Source organism: Leptonychotes weddellii, chromosome 3 (assembly GCF_054177405.1).
Source record: "Leptonychotes weddellii isolate Sample4059 chromosome 3, ASM5417740v2, whole genome shotgun sequence".
In the NCBI taxonomy this organism is placed as follows: Eukaryota; Metazoa; Chordata; class Mammalia; order Carnivora; family Phocidae; genus Leptonychotes; species Leptonychotes weddellii.
The window spans coordinates 26,921,586-26,939,268 of NC_138371.1; the positions used below are offsets into that span (position 1 = coordinate 26,921,586).

The 17,683-nt window shown below is 42.0% G+C and overlaps 1 protein-coding gene and 1 long non-coding RNA gene across 11 annotated transcripts in view; one reads left to right on the plus strand and one right to left on the minus strand.

Annotated features, from left to right (window-relative positions):
• Positions 1-9,265: 9,265 nt before the first annotated feature.
• On the minus strand, positions 9,266-16,094 carry LOC115937393 (uncharacterized). The gene is made up of 4 exons (XR_014143413.1): positions 15,945-16,094; positions 15,215-15,770; positions 12,256-12,417; positions 9,266-9,981 (listed from the first exon to the last, which is right to left on the minus strand). It is a non-coding gene; the product is annotated as an uncharacterized LOC115937393 (long non-coding RNA).
• Positions 15,724-17,683, plus strand: part of INO80D (INO80 complex subunit D) — a 67,661-nt gene continuing 65,701 nt past the window's right edge. For 3 of the 10 annotated variants that reach the window (XM_081813796.1, XM_081813805.1, XM_081813798.1), the window contains exon 1: positions 16,575-16,715. The gene's annotated coding sequence lies outside the window, so the exon portion shown is untranslated. Of the gene's footprint in view, positions 15,848-15,884; positions 15,998-16,310; positions 16,455-16,574; positions 16,716-17,683 lie in introns of those variants that run through there. The other 7 variants (XM_081813791.1, XM_081813802.1, XM_081813795.1 and 4 more) reach the window with 5 other exon arrangements.

Consider the following 17,683-nt stretch of genomic DNA (forward strand, 5'->3'; position numbering starts at 1 on the left):
AATCTGGTCAGAGCCCACCCAGATTCAAGGGGAGGAAACATACATCCCATGGGAGGAGTGTCAAAGAATTAAAACCACTGCAACGGTAGATATTGGGGGACAATTAGTTCCTGCCATAGGCCCTGTATCTGTACCACAGCAATGAAGAAGGAGACACACAGAAAAAAAGACCATTAACAACTATAAAATGAAGTTTCTTTTTATTGATTTATTTTTTATTTTAAAAAATTATTATATATGAAATTATTATTATTACTGTTTTTTTAGAAAAGGGAGAGAGAAGAGAGCAAGAATGAGAGAGCGTGGGGGGGAGAGGGAGAGAGAATATATATATATATTTGTTTGTTTTTAAGAGAGAGAGACGGGCAGCGGGAGAGGGAGAGAGAAAATCCCAAGCAGGCTTCACGCCCAGAATGGAGCCCAACTTGGGCTCGATCTCACAACCTGAGATCATGACCTGAGCTGAAATCAAGAGTCAGATGCTTAACTGACTGAGCCACCCAGGCACCCCGAATCCAGGCAATTCTTAACCACAATGCTATACTGCTTCCCTATTGATGGGATATATAGGCCTTTCTCTAGATTCCTCTAGATTTTTTTTTATTACAGATAATGCAGTAATGAATACTCTTGTACATAAATATTTGCATACTTTTCTAAGTATATCAATAAGGACAAATTCTTTGATAAGACATTATGAGTTCAAAGAGCAGCACATTTTTATTCGAACAGAAGAAGTTTCTTCTCCAAATTTATCATTTGTTTTGGGGAGGCAGCATTTTATCAGAGGCAACAAGCCCCCTCTTGCTATATTTAGAATTTTAGTAGCAAAAGTACTAGAAAGTCATCTTAGTCCTTCTCCTGAGGGAGTAATTAACTCAGTGGTCCTTTCCTCACATCCTTTCTGATATTTGATTAAGAGTGCAGACAGGTAAACTACAAGGCAAAGGGCCCTAGATTAGGGCCTGGATCATGGTAGTTCAATGATTGAATTAAATGACTAGGTCTTTTTTTTTTTTTTTTAATCTGTAAAATGAGGATATTAAGTACTACCTACTTTATCTACCACCTATAGGTTTAGAGACACAACTATGAATGTATACATTGTTCATATGTATCATTAAGAACACTTGTAGGGGTGCCTGGATGGCTCAGTCAGTTAATCGTCTGCCTTTGACTCAGGTCATGATCCCAGGCTCCTTGCCCCTCATTGGGCTCCCTCCTCAGCAAGGAGCCTGCTTCTCCCTCTCCCCCCTGCTCGTGCCCTTTCTCTCTCTCAAATAAATAAATAAAATCTAAAACAAAAACAAAACAAAACAAAAACACCACTCGTAATAGAGGGATACCCATTCAGGAACCAGGGAAAGAACTGGGGGGCCCAATAGGGAATTGAGATCTGGTATCTTTTTGGTCACTAAATACGTACATGTGCTTTACTCATAGATGTACATCAGAAACTCTGGTTGAGACAATAATTTCTCAAGCACTTATTGTGTGTGTCCATCTGTATAAGTCTTAGTATACTTTCAGCAGGTAGCCTCAATATAAATATTTTATGAATAAATTAATGAACAAAGTTTTCAAGGCTGCTCATCAGTTTTCCAAAGCTAAGACTAATGTCCTCTCTCTCAAAAAAAAGATAATTTTTAGCACTGTCTTTCCCCTAAATAATGAATATCTATGTCTTCTTTAGAACTATGTACATAATATGGCTTAAGGTCTTAAAATTTGATCTTGGGTAAACTAAAAGCAAATCACCCAGAGCAGAGTGTGAAATTATCTAGTTTGTCAAATGCTGAGTAACTGCCTCTCTATTAATTTGGAAAATACAGAAATGTAGAAAAATAATCCATTTATTGATTAGTAACCCTTATGCTGTATAATTTATTGGTCCTTCCAGATACTATCTTCTATTTCTTTAAAGTTATTGATAGACACTGTTATTTGTGAATCACTTCCAGGTGATTAGCAATTCAGTAGAAATTAGTCATATGTAGTCATATATATGCTGACAAAAACTTTGAAATTATATTTTAGATGATGTAGTATTTTACTGGACTATGTAAGTCACATTTCATAAATTTTATCTATTTTATTCCAAAACTTTCAATTATCTTGAATAATGCCCCTTCTTGTTGAGTATACCCATATTTCAAAGACTTACACAAATGTGGACATAAATTGAATCCATTTTCCCCCTTTCTAACACATATACATATATATGTGTGTGTTTTAGAAAAAAAAATATATATATGTTAGGAAAAATATATATATATATATATATATTTTAAGTAATCTCTACACCCAAATGGGGCTCGAACGCATGACCCTGAGATCAAGAGCCACATGCTCTACTGACTGAGCCAGTCAGATGCCCCTAGATTTATATATTTTTTAAACTTGGTTGGGAAATATCTACAAACTTCAACATGAAAATATTTTAGTCTTGGGTATCCTGGAATAGAAAAACTACATGTTTTTCTATGAATGACACATGTACATACTCAAATATAGAAATAAAGTAAACATGAAAAACATTCCTTCTAATTAGATGTGAATAGAATATATTTTTAAGAATCTATCACTGGGCAGCCAAAATTTATCTACTGATGAGTTTCCCTTCAGGATTTTTCCAACTGGGAAAATCCTGCTGTTTTAGTCCGTTTGGGTTGCTATAACAAAACACCACAAACCGGGCAGCTTATAAGCGCCTCTATTTTTGACAGCTCCAGAGCCTGGAACTCCACCATCAGGGTGTCGTCGTGGTCAGCTTCTGGTGGAGGCCCTTTCCAGGTTGTACGCTGCCATCTCTTACTGTGCCTCACAAGATAGAAGGGAGTAGGCAGCTCCTGCGTGTGGTCCCTTTCATAAAAGCGCTAATCCCATTCATTGAAAGCTCCATCCTCATGACCTAACCACCTCCCAAAGGTCCTACCTCCTAAAATCATCACACTGGGCATGAGGATGTCAACATATGAATTTTGAAGGGACACAGACATTCAAATCATAACAAATACCTAAATTATACTGAGTCATGCTATCGAAGAGACAATGAACTCAATGATGAACCTAAGTTGGCCAGGTCCCAGGTTCTAGCTGATGTATGTGCACCTTTACTAAGTCTTTGCAGCACTGAGGCTGTTCCTAAAATTTCTGTTCACTGCACATATCACAATCCATTGAGATTATAATTTTTTAACTTTACTCCAAATTTGGGAAAAATGATCAAGTTATGAGAAGGATTTGGGGCAATCATTATATCCAACACTACTTACTGAGCGGCAACACTATGTGATAATGTACACACTGACTTGTATGTTAAGGGAGAAAGTTCTGGAATCAATTCCCCAGATTTAAATCCTGGCTCTATCACTTACCAGCTGTGTCATCTCATTACTATTACCAGTTGAAATGGGGATAATGATAATAACACCTGCCTCTTAGAGTTCACTAAATATGTGTAAAGCATTAAGTATGAATAAGTGCTTAGTGTTAGTTGTTATTTTCTCCTTTAAAAAGAAAGATTGAAAATGTCCATATATATTAGTCTAAATATATTCATGCGGTAGTTTGAATAATAGTCCCCAAATATGTCCATGTCTTAATTCCCTGAACACGTGAATATGGTACCCTACATGGCAAAACAGATTTTGTAGATATGATTAAGTTAAGGATCTTGAGTTGGGGAGATTATTCTGGATTAACTGGGTGGGGACAATGTAATCAGAAGGATCGTAATAAGGGTGAGGTAGGAGGACAAGAATCAGAGGAGATTAGAAGACACTGTGCTGCTGGTCTTAAAGATGTAGGAGGGGATCATGAGTGAAGGAATACAGGTAGTAGCTTCTAGAAGCTGGAAAAGGCAAGGGAGCAGCTTACCCCCAGAGCCTCCAGAGGAATGCAACCCTGCGGATAGCTTAATTTCAGCCCAGTAAAACCCATTTCAGACTTCTGACTTGTGGAACTGTAAGATAATAAACTGTGTTAAGTCACTAAATTTGTGGCACTTTGTTAGGACAAGTTCCCATTAATACCTGCACCTAACCTATGGAGACACTAATTTGAAGTCAATACAAACAGAACTTTACTTCTAGTTCTCTTGGATTACAACTGGAGTTATCCTTGGAAAAGTGATTTATTCTAGGTTTGGAGTAGGAAAAAAGATAAGATGAATCCCGGGCATCTTTTGGTATCAGAAAGTGAAGAAGTGTTCAAAATGGATTGGGGGTATATCAAAAGGGTACAGACACTAACCTGAAAAGGCTACCAATGGCTAAAGCTGGAACAAGTTGAACAACAAAATAATGATGGATTATAACTCCCTAAATAAAATATGTATTCTCATGAGTCCACAATGAAATAAATAAATACATACATACATGGAGAATGGACAATTCCACTGAAGAATGTTAAAATTAATATGGGAAAGGGGTGCCTGGGTGGCTGAGTCGGTAAAGCGTCTGCCTTTAGCTCAGGTCATGACCTTGGGGTCCTGGGATGGAGCCCCAGTCTGGCTCCCTGCTCAGCAGGGAGTCTGCTTCTCTCTCTCCCTCTGACTCTCCCCACGATTCATGCTCTCTCTCTCTCTCTCAAATAAAATCATTAAAAAAATTAATATGGGAAATTTTGAGAAGCAGACTATTTGCATAGTTCAAAGTATGTCTCCCAAGATACTTTGTAATTACAAGTGGAAATACAGTAACTCTGCAGTGGAGAAACCCAGAAGACACCAGCTTAACCAAGTAATCAAGATTAATAATCACTAGTGTGGCAAGCAGAATTCTAAGATGCCTGCTTACTCCCTTTGTCCTCTTTACCTTTTTTTTTTTTAATATTTTATTTATTTATGTGACAGAGAGAGAGAGAAGGAGAGCACAAGCAGGGGCAGTGGCAGAGGGAGAAGCAGGCTTCCTGCTAAGCAAGGAGCCCGATGCAGAACTCGATGCCAGGACGCTGGCATCATGACCTGAGCTGAAGGCAGACACTTAACTGACTGAGCCATCCAGGTGTCCCATAAGGGCCTTTTACACCTGGGCCTAGAAGTCACAGACTCGAGGTGTGAGAGGGATTGTCTGGGAGGTTTTCCTGCTGCCCTTATAGATGGATGTGCCATCAATTAGAACTGGAGAGGGGCCTCTTGGAAGTGAGAGTGATCCCTCACTGCCAGACGGCCAGAAAACAGTTCAGTCCTATAACCGAGAAACTGAATTCTGCCAACACCCTGAGTGAGCTGGCAAGAGGACTACAAGTTCCAAATGCGAATGCAGTCCAGCAACACCTTGATTTCACCCTTGTGAGACCCTGAGCAGAGAGCCAGCCACACTTTGCCTGGACTTCTCACCTCTAGAAACCAAGAGATAATAAATGGATGGTGTTATGGTGCTGGGTCTGTGGTGATTTACTCCAGCAGCAGCAGAAAACTATACAACTAGCCATAACACATCTCAACATCATGCCCCCTGATAGGATGCTCTGAAAAGGACACATCCCGTCTGAGATTTTCTTGCCAAAACTACATTACCTCATCTAATCATGAGAAAACATAAGAGAAACCCAAATTGGGAGACATTCTACAAAATGACTGACCAGTACTCTTCATAAAGGTTGAGGTCATGAAAGAGAAGGAAAGACTTGAGTGTCGGAGTGGAAAAAGGACATTAGTGGTAAGCTGATGAAATCTGAATAAAGTCTGTAGTTTAGTTAACAACAACAAAAAATACAACAAAACACTTGGAGTTATTTCCCTCTAGAATTGGGCTAGTCTATGTAACTGTAAGCAATTTACTTGCCTAGAACTTGGTTTTTCTAATTATTAGGTAACACAAAAAAGCACATTCTATTTTCCTTTAAGATAGCTCAATTTTGGAAGAGTTGGTATGTTTTGGAAGACTTAGTATGCTTCAGTATTATAATGATTTTGATGCAGTGTTACAGATTAATGAAAGAAAATACTATTTTTTTTTTTAAGAGAGAGAGAGAGGGTGCATGCACAAGAGTGGCAGGGGAAGGGCAGATGGAGAGGGAGGGAATCTTAGGCAGGTTCCATGCTCAGCACAGAGCCCAACATGGGGCTCTATCTCATACCTTGAGATCATGACCTGAGCCGAAATCAAGAGTTGGACACTTAACCAACTGAGCCACCCAGGTGCCCCTAAACCAAATACTATAAATGGATATAATCCAAAAATGAAAATCTGGACAACTTAGTACATTGTGGAGGCTTTTTGTAATTGCTGCTTTGCTGTTTGCTTTTTTCTTTTACTTCAAATTAAGGAGTTGGCGTAAACAACAAATACACAAAATCCCCTTTTGTAGTTTAAAAGAATGAACATTTCAGAATTTTCTGAACTCAAGTCAGGATAAAGAGAGGGAAGCAAAAGAGAATTCAGTAACACACTGTTCAAACAGTTTGATTTAGAAAAGATAGAAACCCTCTTCCAATAGAAGGAAAAAAAACAGACAAAAGGCCTGCATGGAGTATTTACCTGAGCTTTCTAAGAATGATACCATGAGTCTCTTTCCCTATAATTTTTTTGTTAGCTTTATTTCAGAGAGATGGACATATATGGTAGGGAATGAATGATAGTTTATCACATCATCAGTGATTACTGTATAACGTTCTCTAACTTGGCTGCTCATACATTTTAGGTAACATAATTCTTCCCTCCTTCCTCCACAGATAGAAACATAATGCTTACCATTTCTAGCTCAAGACTGGCTTAACGGCCTCCTCTGAGGTTAATGTTAACATCATTCTGGACAGAGTAACAGGAAGCATCTGGGTATCTTACCACAAACTGAGATGATCCATTCTTTCGCCATTTGAAGTATAAATTCTGTTGGTATTAAATTACTTAATTGCTTCTGCTTTATACATCAATACATTAAAACATTCAGATATGTAGAACATCATAAAACCTCTGGGAAAACGAAAATGATTTATGACTATGTAAATATTTACTTTGTTCTTCCCAGTTGGTCAATATTTATTCTTTTTCCCCCATTTATTTATTTTTAAAGTTTTTATTTTAATTCCAGTTAGTTAACATACAGTGTAATATTAGTTTCAGGTGTACAATGTAGTGATTCATCACTTCCATACGACACCCGGTGCTCATCACAAGTGTCCTCCTTAATCCCCATCACCTATTTCACCCATTCCCCTCATCCCCCTCTCCATGAAAGCTATTCTTGCAAATCTTTTGTTTTTATGTTCTAGAACCATCTATGGCTACAGCAAAACTCAGGGAATAATGTCAATTAACAGCTGCCAAGTTACCTAGAGGAGCAGATGATATAATTGATCATGTCCTACAAAATGGGGGAAGGGAATACTTAAAGATACTTCCTCAAATATGCCACAGAGTTTCCACACAAAAGGCTATAACAAAAACCATATTTTTCTCCTCTTGTATGTTTGTTTTTACTTCAGGTGATTCTCTTATATTTCATTTTTTACTTTTTAACCTGTAGAGTTTTCTCTCTTTTTTAAGACTTCATTTATTTGAGAGAGTGAGAATGAGAGAGTGAGAGGGCAAGCATGAGTGGGGGGCGGGGTGCAGAGGGAGAGGGAGAAGCAGACTCCCTGCTGAGCAAGGAGCCCAACATGGGGCTCGATCCCAGGACCCTGGGATCACGACCTGAGCCGAAAGCAGATGCTTAACCGACTGTGCTGTGCAGGTGCCCCTGTAGTCATTTGAAAATAGAGTGTGCAGGGCGCCTGGGTGGCTCAGTCGGTTAAGCGACTGCCTTCGGCTCAGGTCATGATCCTGGAGACCCGGGATCGAGTCCCGTATCGGGCTCCCTGCTCAGCGGGGAGTCTGCTTCTCCCTCTGACCCTCCTCCCTCTCGTGCTCTCTGTCTCTCATTCTCTCTCGCAAATAAATAAATAAAATCTTTAAAAAAAAAAAAAAAGAAAATAGAGTGTGCATACACTTTAAGTGATTTTAGCAATAAAGACTGTACAACAGAAATAAGCTAAGAGAAAAAAGTAGCATACTTAGCACCACTCTCAGATTTTTTAGCTAGACTATAATATGGACAATTGGAATATAATCCTCAAGAGACTGGCATAGTTAGAATTGTACAGATATTATTTTATTAATCACCTTGGACTCTTAGTGAGATTGACAGAAAGTCCACATTTGCTTCCTCAGAACCCTTCTCATTTAACCCATAGAATAGACATGTCTTTTTTTTTTTTTAAGATTTTATTTATTTGAGAGAGAGATCACAGAGAGGGAGAAGCAGACTTGCTGCAGAGTGGAGAGCCCCATGTAGGGCTTGATCCCAGGATCCTGAGATCATGACCTGAGCCAAAGGCAGACACTTAATGACTGAGCCACCCAGGCACCCCACTTCCTTTTAGTCTTAAAAACCTCACCTGATTTTTTAGTATCTTTGACTTACTGGTAAACAATTTAAGGTTCAGCTGATCTAATTCCTTCATTGACTTTAATCACAACCCTGTTCAGTTTATTTTCCAAGCACAGGAGTCCTAGTGTTTCCAGGTTTTCTTTCATTCTTTGACCACACAATGGCCTCTTCACGTCTTTGAGGTATGACAAGGTAAACTTGCATTTTCATGAGATAACCTATCCAGCATCACACGTTCTCATGAGCCAACAGATTTGCCCTCAACATGTTTAGCTTGGCCAGCAGTTGAGAAAAAAATAAGAAACTTAATATTTTTAAGCCCGGTGGTCTCAAGTTCCTCTCGGGCTCCACCTCTCCCTACCGCCTTCAACCAGGCCAGTTCAGACCTTTATCCTATACCTCAACTGTAAAGCCAAGGTGAGGACAGGGCCTGTCTGGTTTACTCCTTTACCACTGCAGGACCCTACAAATTTCAGCCTGATAATATGTAGCAGGGAGCTCTTCAACTTTCTGTCCCAATCCACCATGAAGATACATACATGTGTTTGTAACCGAAGAGAACTGTTTGATGAAATAAACTTGGACCACAATGACTCTGGATATTTTCTTTTATAGCATTCTCTTCTTTTCAGTAGGTCATTAGCTGCTGAGTTGATGTCTTAAGTTCCCTGTTTCAAACACAAAACGCCACAGAATTGAGGTCCGTTCTCTGGGCAGGGTATCACCTAATACCCTGAGCAAGGAGACCCCTGTGATCACTTGCTGTTAGAGCCAAGTGCTAGGGAAATGCCCAGCTAGCAGCCCGGCACATGGCGGAGTGGGTACATGCTCCTGGCTTTGTGTTGGCGGAGGCTGTTCTTACAGTGAAAATACATAGTTTGATCACATGTTTCAAAATTAATTTTCATTTAATCAGAAGTACTAGTAACTTCAATCACAGAGAAATCTCACACAAATCTTCCAAGGAAATTGTAAATATGTAAATAGGGTTTTAACTGATATGATATTTGTTCTTCAAGACTTTGGAGATCGATTCTAGGGCAAGGCCCCTCTTCAGTTTTCTAATTCAAGTCCTACTTTGATTCCAGTCACTTTCTATGAGCTCAGAGAAAAGAAAAGAAATAGAAATGTTCAGTTATGGAGTGGCGGTTAAGTTTCAGATAGTATACTATACATGGTCCTATAAATCATCTTATTCAAGCAGTGGTCTTAAGAATGAGGGCATTGAGGCTTGAGAGTCTAGGGAACTTGCCCATTTGTATAGCTAGTAAATATTAGCTATGGGATTCACACATGGTTTTCTAAACCCCACTTTAACCTAACACTGTATTTGCATTTTAAAACAATTAACTCATACCTGTCTGATAAAACAGTTGGAAATGTTATACGTGTCAAACATCCACTATTTCCTTTGTGGGATGGCTATTTTTGAAGATATTTCATAATCTGGGGCATCTGGGTGGTACAGTTGGTTGGGCATCTGACTCTTGGTTTCAGCTCAGGTCGTGATCTCATGGGTCGTGAGACTGAGCCCCGGATTGGGCTCCAGGCTTAGCGTGGAGTCGGCTGATGAGTCTCTCTCTCTCTCAAATAAAATAAATAAATCTTAAAAAAAAAAAATTCATAATCATTTTTATGCTTCCTTGTCAGAAAAATCTTTCTTCAATACCTCATACTGAAACTTAAATGCATTTCTCATTCTTTAGAATGGCTAATGAAAGAGGGCTTAACTGGTCACAATATTCTCCTGCTGTGCATTCTGTGGGTACTCTCCCTGTACCCCATTTTATATTTAACACCTTGATTGAGTCTGAAGGACACCAAAATCTCAGCTAAACTTAATATTCTTTATTGCAGACTGTCAACTATCTGGGTATTCAAAACTACCTGAAGGGGTGCCCATCTGGCTCAGTCGGTAAAGCATGCGACTCTTGATCTTGGGGTTGTAAGGTCAAGCTCCATGATGGGTGTAGAGATTATTTAAAAATAAAATCTTTAAAAAAAAAAACTATCTGGAAAAAAAAATCAATGGACTGTTTCTGTTTTAATGTAGATATTTGGTATGCCATAATCTTAATCTCCTTTCATCTTTTTCTGTGTTGAGGTCAACTTGTGACTAGTGCTGCTGAGCCCACTGTCTTGGTAGTGTTTCAAAACAGAACAAAAACAAAACAGTCCTCCCTGACCCTGAGCGATACTGCCTGTAAGGTGTTTATTGGCAAGCAACCAAAAAGGGCAGCTTTACATAGCACTTACTACGTGCTAGAGACCCTGCCTTGGGCCTTTCCTGAACTATGCCACTTAATCCTTACAACAATACAGTAACCTAGGTACTATTATTACTCTCATTTTGACAAATGAGGAAACAGAGGTTAAAGAGCTTGCCCAGGATCACACTACCAAGGAAAGTGGTAAAGCCAAGTTCCTAAACCAGATGGCCTTGACTGGAGATTGAGCTCCTAATCACTTCACGTTCTTTTGCACAAGAGGAACACATGTGGAAACAAACAAACAAACAAAACCCCCCCAAAACCTAGAAAACAACTCAAGGCATTAGAGTAAGAATAAGGTCACTGTAGACTCAGGTTGGCACCGCAAAGCTTCAGGGACAAGATTTTGAGCAAGGCATCAAAGCAGAGTGGGAACGGGGGCATCAAGACAAAAATGGCCATGACTTGCTGTGTGGGGCAAAAAACAGCATCAGCCTAACAGAAGAATGAGGTTGGATCATTTTTAGTAGAATCTTACTGACTTCTATCCCCCATTTCTTTCTCTTTCTGGTTTTCCTTAATAAAACAAAATGCAAATACCTACTTGTAAGCTCATATAAGCACCCAAACATGCGTAAAACAGAAACACCAATGTATAGAGTTAAGGTAAAAAGTGTAATTTTTGGTTACTGAGGTCTTCCCTCCTGGTGTACAACTGGCCTTACCCTTTTATAATTTGATAATCTTCCTCGCCTGAATTTGAATCAAGCTATTTGAATTGTTTTTTTTTTTTTTAAGATTTTATTTATTTATTTGACAGAGACAGTGAGAAAGGGAACACAAGCAGGGGGAGTGGGAGAGGGAGAAGCAGGCTTCCCGCTCTGAGCAGGAAGTCCGATGCAGGGCTCGATCCCGGGACTCCCAGAATCATGACTGAGCCACCCAGGCGCCCCTATTTGAATTGTGTTAAAGGTAACTCCTTACTGGGGCGCCTTGGGTGGCGCAGTCAGTGAAGTGACTGACTCTTGGTTTCTGCTCAGGTTGTGATCTCATGGGTGGTGAGATGAAGCCCCGTGTGGGGCTCTGCACTCAGCAGGGAGTCTGCTCCAGATTCTCTCCCCCTCTGTCCCCCGCACTTGCTCTCGCTCTAAAATAAATAAATCTTTTTAAAACAACAGTAACTCCTTACTTTAATTGAATAAATTTCCTCCTTTTTCCCACACTCACTATTGAATTCTGGCCACCTATAACAAATACATGGCAAAGACGTTACAGTACAAGAAGTCCAAACTTATTAATGAACGTGTTCCGGAACATCACTGTTGATTAGCTGTTTGGAACCTGGAATTTATTTTCCCATGGAAATAGTGGTTAAGTTCCCAGTGGGTCTACAAAAAGCTCGCTTCACCAGGAATGTAGCAGAAGTGAACACTGTGATCTTTGTGTTGACCTTTGCCTGTTATTCTGAGGGCTCTATGGATTTCTCTTCCTACTACAATGTTTTAGCTAAACCACCACTTTTGGGATAGTTTTTCATTATAAATTATAGAAAAGGCTGACAATCACTTATAATTCTACTCAAATACAATCATTAATACTGCTTTTGGGTGTTTCTTTTTACTAATCATTACTTAAACCACAACTTCGGTTAGACAGTTGTTTTCCTTACTGTAGGTTGGTAGTCCACAGAACATCTCCAGAAGGCCGACAGCCTAGGCTAAGTTACATTCTTCTGCCGAAAGCATGATAAGGCAGTTAAATGGCACTGGGGACACGTCTCGTCCCTGCTGCTGCCAGTGACCAACGGGTTCCTGGAGGATATCTTTTGGCCCTTATGGGGATTAAAAAAAAAAAGACTTTCTTGGTTTCTGGCATGGCATCAGGTAGGAATTCCCAGGTCTCAGTGCCCCTGGGTTAGGTGTTAGAATGTGGAGATGACCTGATCATGTGTGTTTTGACTACAGCTGAATCTATATTACAGAAATTTCATACTCAAATAATCTAAAACCATGACATGGATGTCTGCCAAATACACTTGTCTCAGAAACATTTTCTTGCAGGGCACCGTAACCACGATAAAACCGAATCTTTGTTTTAGATAGAAACATTACCAACAAATGTTTCCAAAACAGAAATGCGTAAAGTGAAAAACAATTGTGTCTATGGCCATCATAATAGTGTGGTTTTGAAAACCTTCAGGCTCTGTACACACAGCCTACTTCTACCTTTTCACCTCCTTGGGAGTTTTTACACTGGCTAGGGACTCCTGATTTGACTTTAGAGTCTGTCTTTGGAAATGTATAATTAGGGAAGGTTCATACCCGTACCCTTATCCCCCCTAGAAAACTCCATGTATAATTTGTATAACCATGTCTGCCGTCAGTGTCTTTTTAAACACTCAATTCTGTCAGCAAACATTTGCCAACAAAGGCATGGGTTTATTGCTTAAAGACATCTAATATATTAAACACACGTAAATCATTTTAAATCCACACAATCAATGAGTGAGACCTTTTAACGATATAGGTGGTATTTTCTTTTTTTTTTTAATTGTCTATTCATGAGAGACAGAGACAGAGAGAGAGAGGCAGAGGGAGAAGCAGGCTCCCAAGGAGCAGGGAGCCCGATGCGGGACTCGACCCCAGGACTCTGGGATCATGAGCTGAGCCAAAGGCAGATACTTAACTGACTGAGCCACCCAGGCACCCCAATTATGTCAGTAGTTTTGTTACCACCTGCAGCTTCTAGGAATTATGGAGACACAGCACCTAATATGAGTTCAATTATCAACTGAAATACTGGCCAATCAAATTCACCAATATTGCAAACGTAGTGAGATTTCTTTCTTGGTTAGGCTGTAATTCCCCGTCTGGGTTATTTAGCTCAGCTGGTGGATAAACATCTGGGATTATAGCCATGTACAAGTAAGTCATGCTTTATAAAGAGAAAGACACTGAGATACTAAGATTATGCATCATATCCCATATCCCTATCATGCAAATAAGTTTGTGGGACACAAGAGGGATTGCATAAAAGGGTGCAGTCAGCTTAAAGTGAACACATCTTAATTTCTTGAAAAATGCAAAGCATACCTATAAGGTCACATCATATGTAAGAACAAGTTCGAAACACGTTTTTCAAGTCCACTTGGGTTCCATGTTAAGGGAAGTAATTTCCTTGTTATGACCAATTTGATCTCCAAATGTTTTTTAAAAACTTGTAAATAGAACACAATTTCACAGTTGAGGTTTCCAAGATGATCAGAATCAGTTAATTTTACTTTAATTACTTTAGATTTTTTTTTAAGATTTTATTTATTTGTGAGAGGGCAAGTGAGAGAGCATAAACAGGGGGAGCAGCAGAGGGAGAGGGTACTGTATTCAAGTTTAGATGATAAAGATGGGGGTCAACATGAAAATAATAAGTATCTGATATACGCATTATCTGAACTCACTTTAACATTATGGGAATTTCTAAATTTGGAAGCTCAAAGAAAGACATTTTTAAGTGGAGTCATCAGTTATTTCTAAGTGCTCTACAATACATTTTAAATGAAAGAAATATTCTGCTGATTCAAGGCACTAATATTACAAATCCATTCCCACCAGGTTAGCCACATATGTCAGAAAAATAACTTTTAGTTCAAGATTCAATTCATCATTCCCTGTAGAACATACAAAAAGATCCTCTGGTCATTTTCTGGTATTCTCTTTGCAAAAATAGAAAAACATCTCTGTAATTTACTCTCCTCCAATAAGAGTTCTGTGGGAATTGCTGCAAGGGGGCGGCACGCTTCTCTCACCTCTGTGCTTCCTCAGCTTTGTGTAACTTTGATCCCACTCATCTACTAAGCTTTGCTCATTAAAAAAAGTAGACCCGTGACATCCACTGCAATATATTAAAAGTAATTTATAGAGGCGGGCAGCACACTGGAAGTTATGAACCAACAACACAGCAACTCTAACAAAAACACATATTTTTCCATTCTGTGACACAGAAAGTGGGCAGCAACACATGCAAGGCACCAAAGAGCTAAAGTATCTAATTAGAAAAGCCAGTATCTGGGTATAATAAGCAAAGTTTCTTAATAAGCAGTTTTAAAGAAAATCTAAAGCTGTCTTTCAAATCTCTTTCCAGTTGTACAGTAACCTTTCTTCCTGGGGAGACCCTAACAGAATTAGAATCATTTCCAGGAATCTGGTCAGTTATACCTAAGTTGTATTTAACCTCTCCGTGATCTCTGCCTTTATTTGCACTGTGAAAAATAAACTGCCTTTCTGGACAGTCAATAGGTTTTATTTACATTGCTTTGAGAAAAGGAGACAAAAGACATCCCTTTACAATTGTCTTTCAGCAATCTCAGTTTTGAGGGGAATATATAATCCCCATTTTTATACAGAAGGCAACCTGTAAATATACCTGTAAAAACATATAAATAGACAAATGGACACAGAGTGGCTATGAAGTCTCTTGAAGCACAAATTTATAAACTGACCACCAGACACAGAACTTGGACCTGCAATGGAGAAAAATCATGATTAGCCTGAAAAAAAGAAAAGAAAAGAAAATACCACTGCCCCCGACATGGGAAAAAAAAAATTAAATAGAAAATAGAAAACAATAATCACCGGAAAACCTGTGTCTTGTCAAGATTTCTTTCCATCAGAAGATGCAGAAACATTTTTCCCCGTGGAGCAACTGAAAACGTTTCTCAAGCGCCCCCAGTTTCTTCCCTGCTTTCTCCCCCAGGCGCCGGTGTAGACGGCCGGTGTGGACTTTTTTCCAGAGATGAGAAGTAGAAGTGTGTACTTTATCGGCAGCGGGTGCACTTTTCCCCCCGGCCCCCCTTTCCTCTGCCTCCAAGATGGTAGGAAAGTTGTCGTTTCGGAGGGCAGAGGAGCGGCTCTCTGGTGTTATGTCCTCGCAGTGCCTGTAGTGGTGCTATAGGAGGCTGCTGCCTCTTCTTGTGCAGCCCCGGCAGCCCTGCCTTCTTGGCTGGAGAGTATATTCAGGGATTTCCCCTTAATAATCACCGACCCTGGGAGCACTTTTTAGTTTCCAAAATAAAAATATGATCCTCACCCCTCTTGCTTGACAGGGAAAGGCTCTCGCCGGAGCCCAGGGGAGAGCAGTAGCAGCGGCAGCCGAGCTTCCGAGTCCATTGCCAGCGCCTCTCACTCTGATCTGTCAGCCCGGCCGAGGGAAAAGGGGGGAAGGAGGAAAAAAAAAAAAAAAAAAAAAAAAAAAAAAGCAGCTGAAAGGTAAGCAGAGGCGGCCCCAGGCCCGGCCCACATCCCCGGGCTCCCGTAGGGCGGCGGGCAGGGCCGCGCAGGCAGGGCGGGCGGCGAGCGCGCTTACGTGAGGCCGGGGATTCGCCGGCCCGCGTCAGGCCCCGGGCAGAGAATGAAAGGGTGAGAGGGGCCGGCGCCGGGGTGGCGGGGGCTAGGGGCCGCGGGGCCTGGGGGCGCCCACGGGCGGCGGCGGCGCGCGGGCGGGCGGGCGGGCAGGCGGGGGTCCAGCCGGGGCCCGAGCCGGGCGAGCGGCGCGGCCTGCGCGGGCCGGGGTGGGGGTGTGGGCCGGGGCGGGGGGTGGGGGGAGCCGGCTAGGCCTCGGGCCGGCGGGCCCCGCGGCGGCCGCGCCCTGCCCCGGCACCCCGGGCCTCCCCGCGCCCCTCCGGCTCCCCCGGGGCCTCCAGGCGGGACGGCGGCGCTGGGGGGCCGAATCGTGCGCCGGCCGGGAGGCTCCCCTGCGGGGCGGCAGGCCCGGGTTGCCGGGACAGGGGCGTCAGGGCCTAGGAGTGGGGAATGGGCACCCGCCCGCCCCTTCCCCCTAGTCTCTCGCAGACGCCCCCCACCCCCCTCGATTCCGGTAATCGTTGAATTTATTTATCCCCCTCTGCGCTCCGGGCGGCCAGGCCGGGGCGGGGCGGGCGGCCTGGCGGGCGTGGGGTGGGGTGGAGGGGCGGTGAGGAGTCAGGTGCAGCCGCGGCCCGGAAAGTTTCCTTTTAGGCCCGAATTGGGGGTTGCCCTCCGTTCGGGGAGCCCTGGTCCTAGCGCCCGCGACCCCCGAGGGCGTGGGGGAGAGCACTCGGCTATTTTGCAACTCTTTGCCAGTTCCTGTCCATTGAAGGTACTCCGCCCCTGTACCCCTCGCCCGCGCCCCACCCCACTCCCCGGCGAGCCCTTCCTGGGCTGCAAACTCCAGCCGGTTCCCCCCGGAGCCCCCACAGGCTGGGAGAGGGCCTTCTCTGCCCGTTTGGAAAAGTTTTCCAGGGATTTTTCTTAGCTTATTAGTTAGTGACTGGGCTTTTGCTGTGAGAAAGGAGGAGGTAAATTCAGGTGGTATTTCTACTGGGCAGGCTCTCCTAATCGCCTTTTTAGCCCTTACTCCAGAAACCGGGGGTGTTCATTTCAGATTAAGCACCCCCCTCCTTTCCTCCCGGACTCCTTTGGGTCTCAAGCCCCCTTTTTCTGGACGGTCCCCGCAGAGCGAAAGACGTAGGGAGACTGTCATTAGAGGGGGCTGGATTTCTGGAGCAGCCCCCAGACGTAGGAGTTTCCTGCCCTATTTGGTCAGTGTCTGGTAAATCAGACACATGAACAGAACCCAAGGGGGAGACCCTAGTTGTCAGAACGCGTGGAAGCATTAAAAATTAGGAGGAGGGAGAGGAGGTGGGCAGGGCAGCTCCTGAAACAAGGTCTGCAGTTTAAGGACGAGTAGTTTATTTATTTCCGACGATAACTATTTGGATTTATGTGATATTCTTATGTTCGACCCTGGAGATAGAAAAATGGGGATTTTAAGGAAACTTGTTATTGCCACAACTCGGAAGGGTCAGTGGAAGAGCCCTCAGGGAACTGAACATAGCTGACACAGTGTGGTTTTGGTAATTTTTTTTTCTATGTTTAAACGGATTTAATTTTAGCTTTATTTTGGTGCCATGAGCTTTGAAAGTTGCAAAAAAAAAAAAAAAGTCAAAAACTTAAATTTCCAAATCTAGATTTCCTGGTTTTCAGGGATGGGATGTTTCCTGTGGTTACACTTAACCTCCTTCTGGTTGTTCTTTGGTATGGAAGTGGAAATGTTAATGTCCCCTG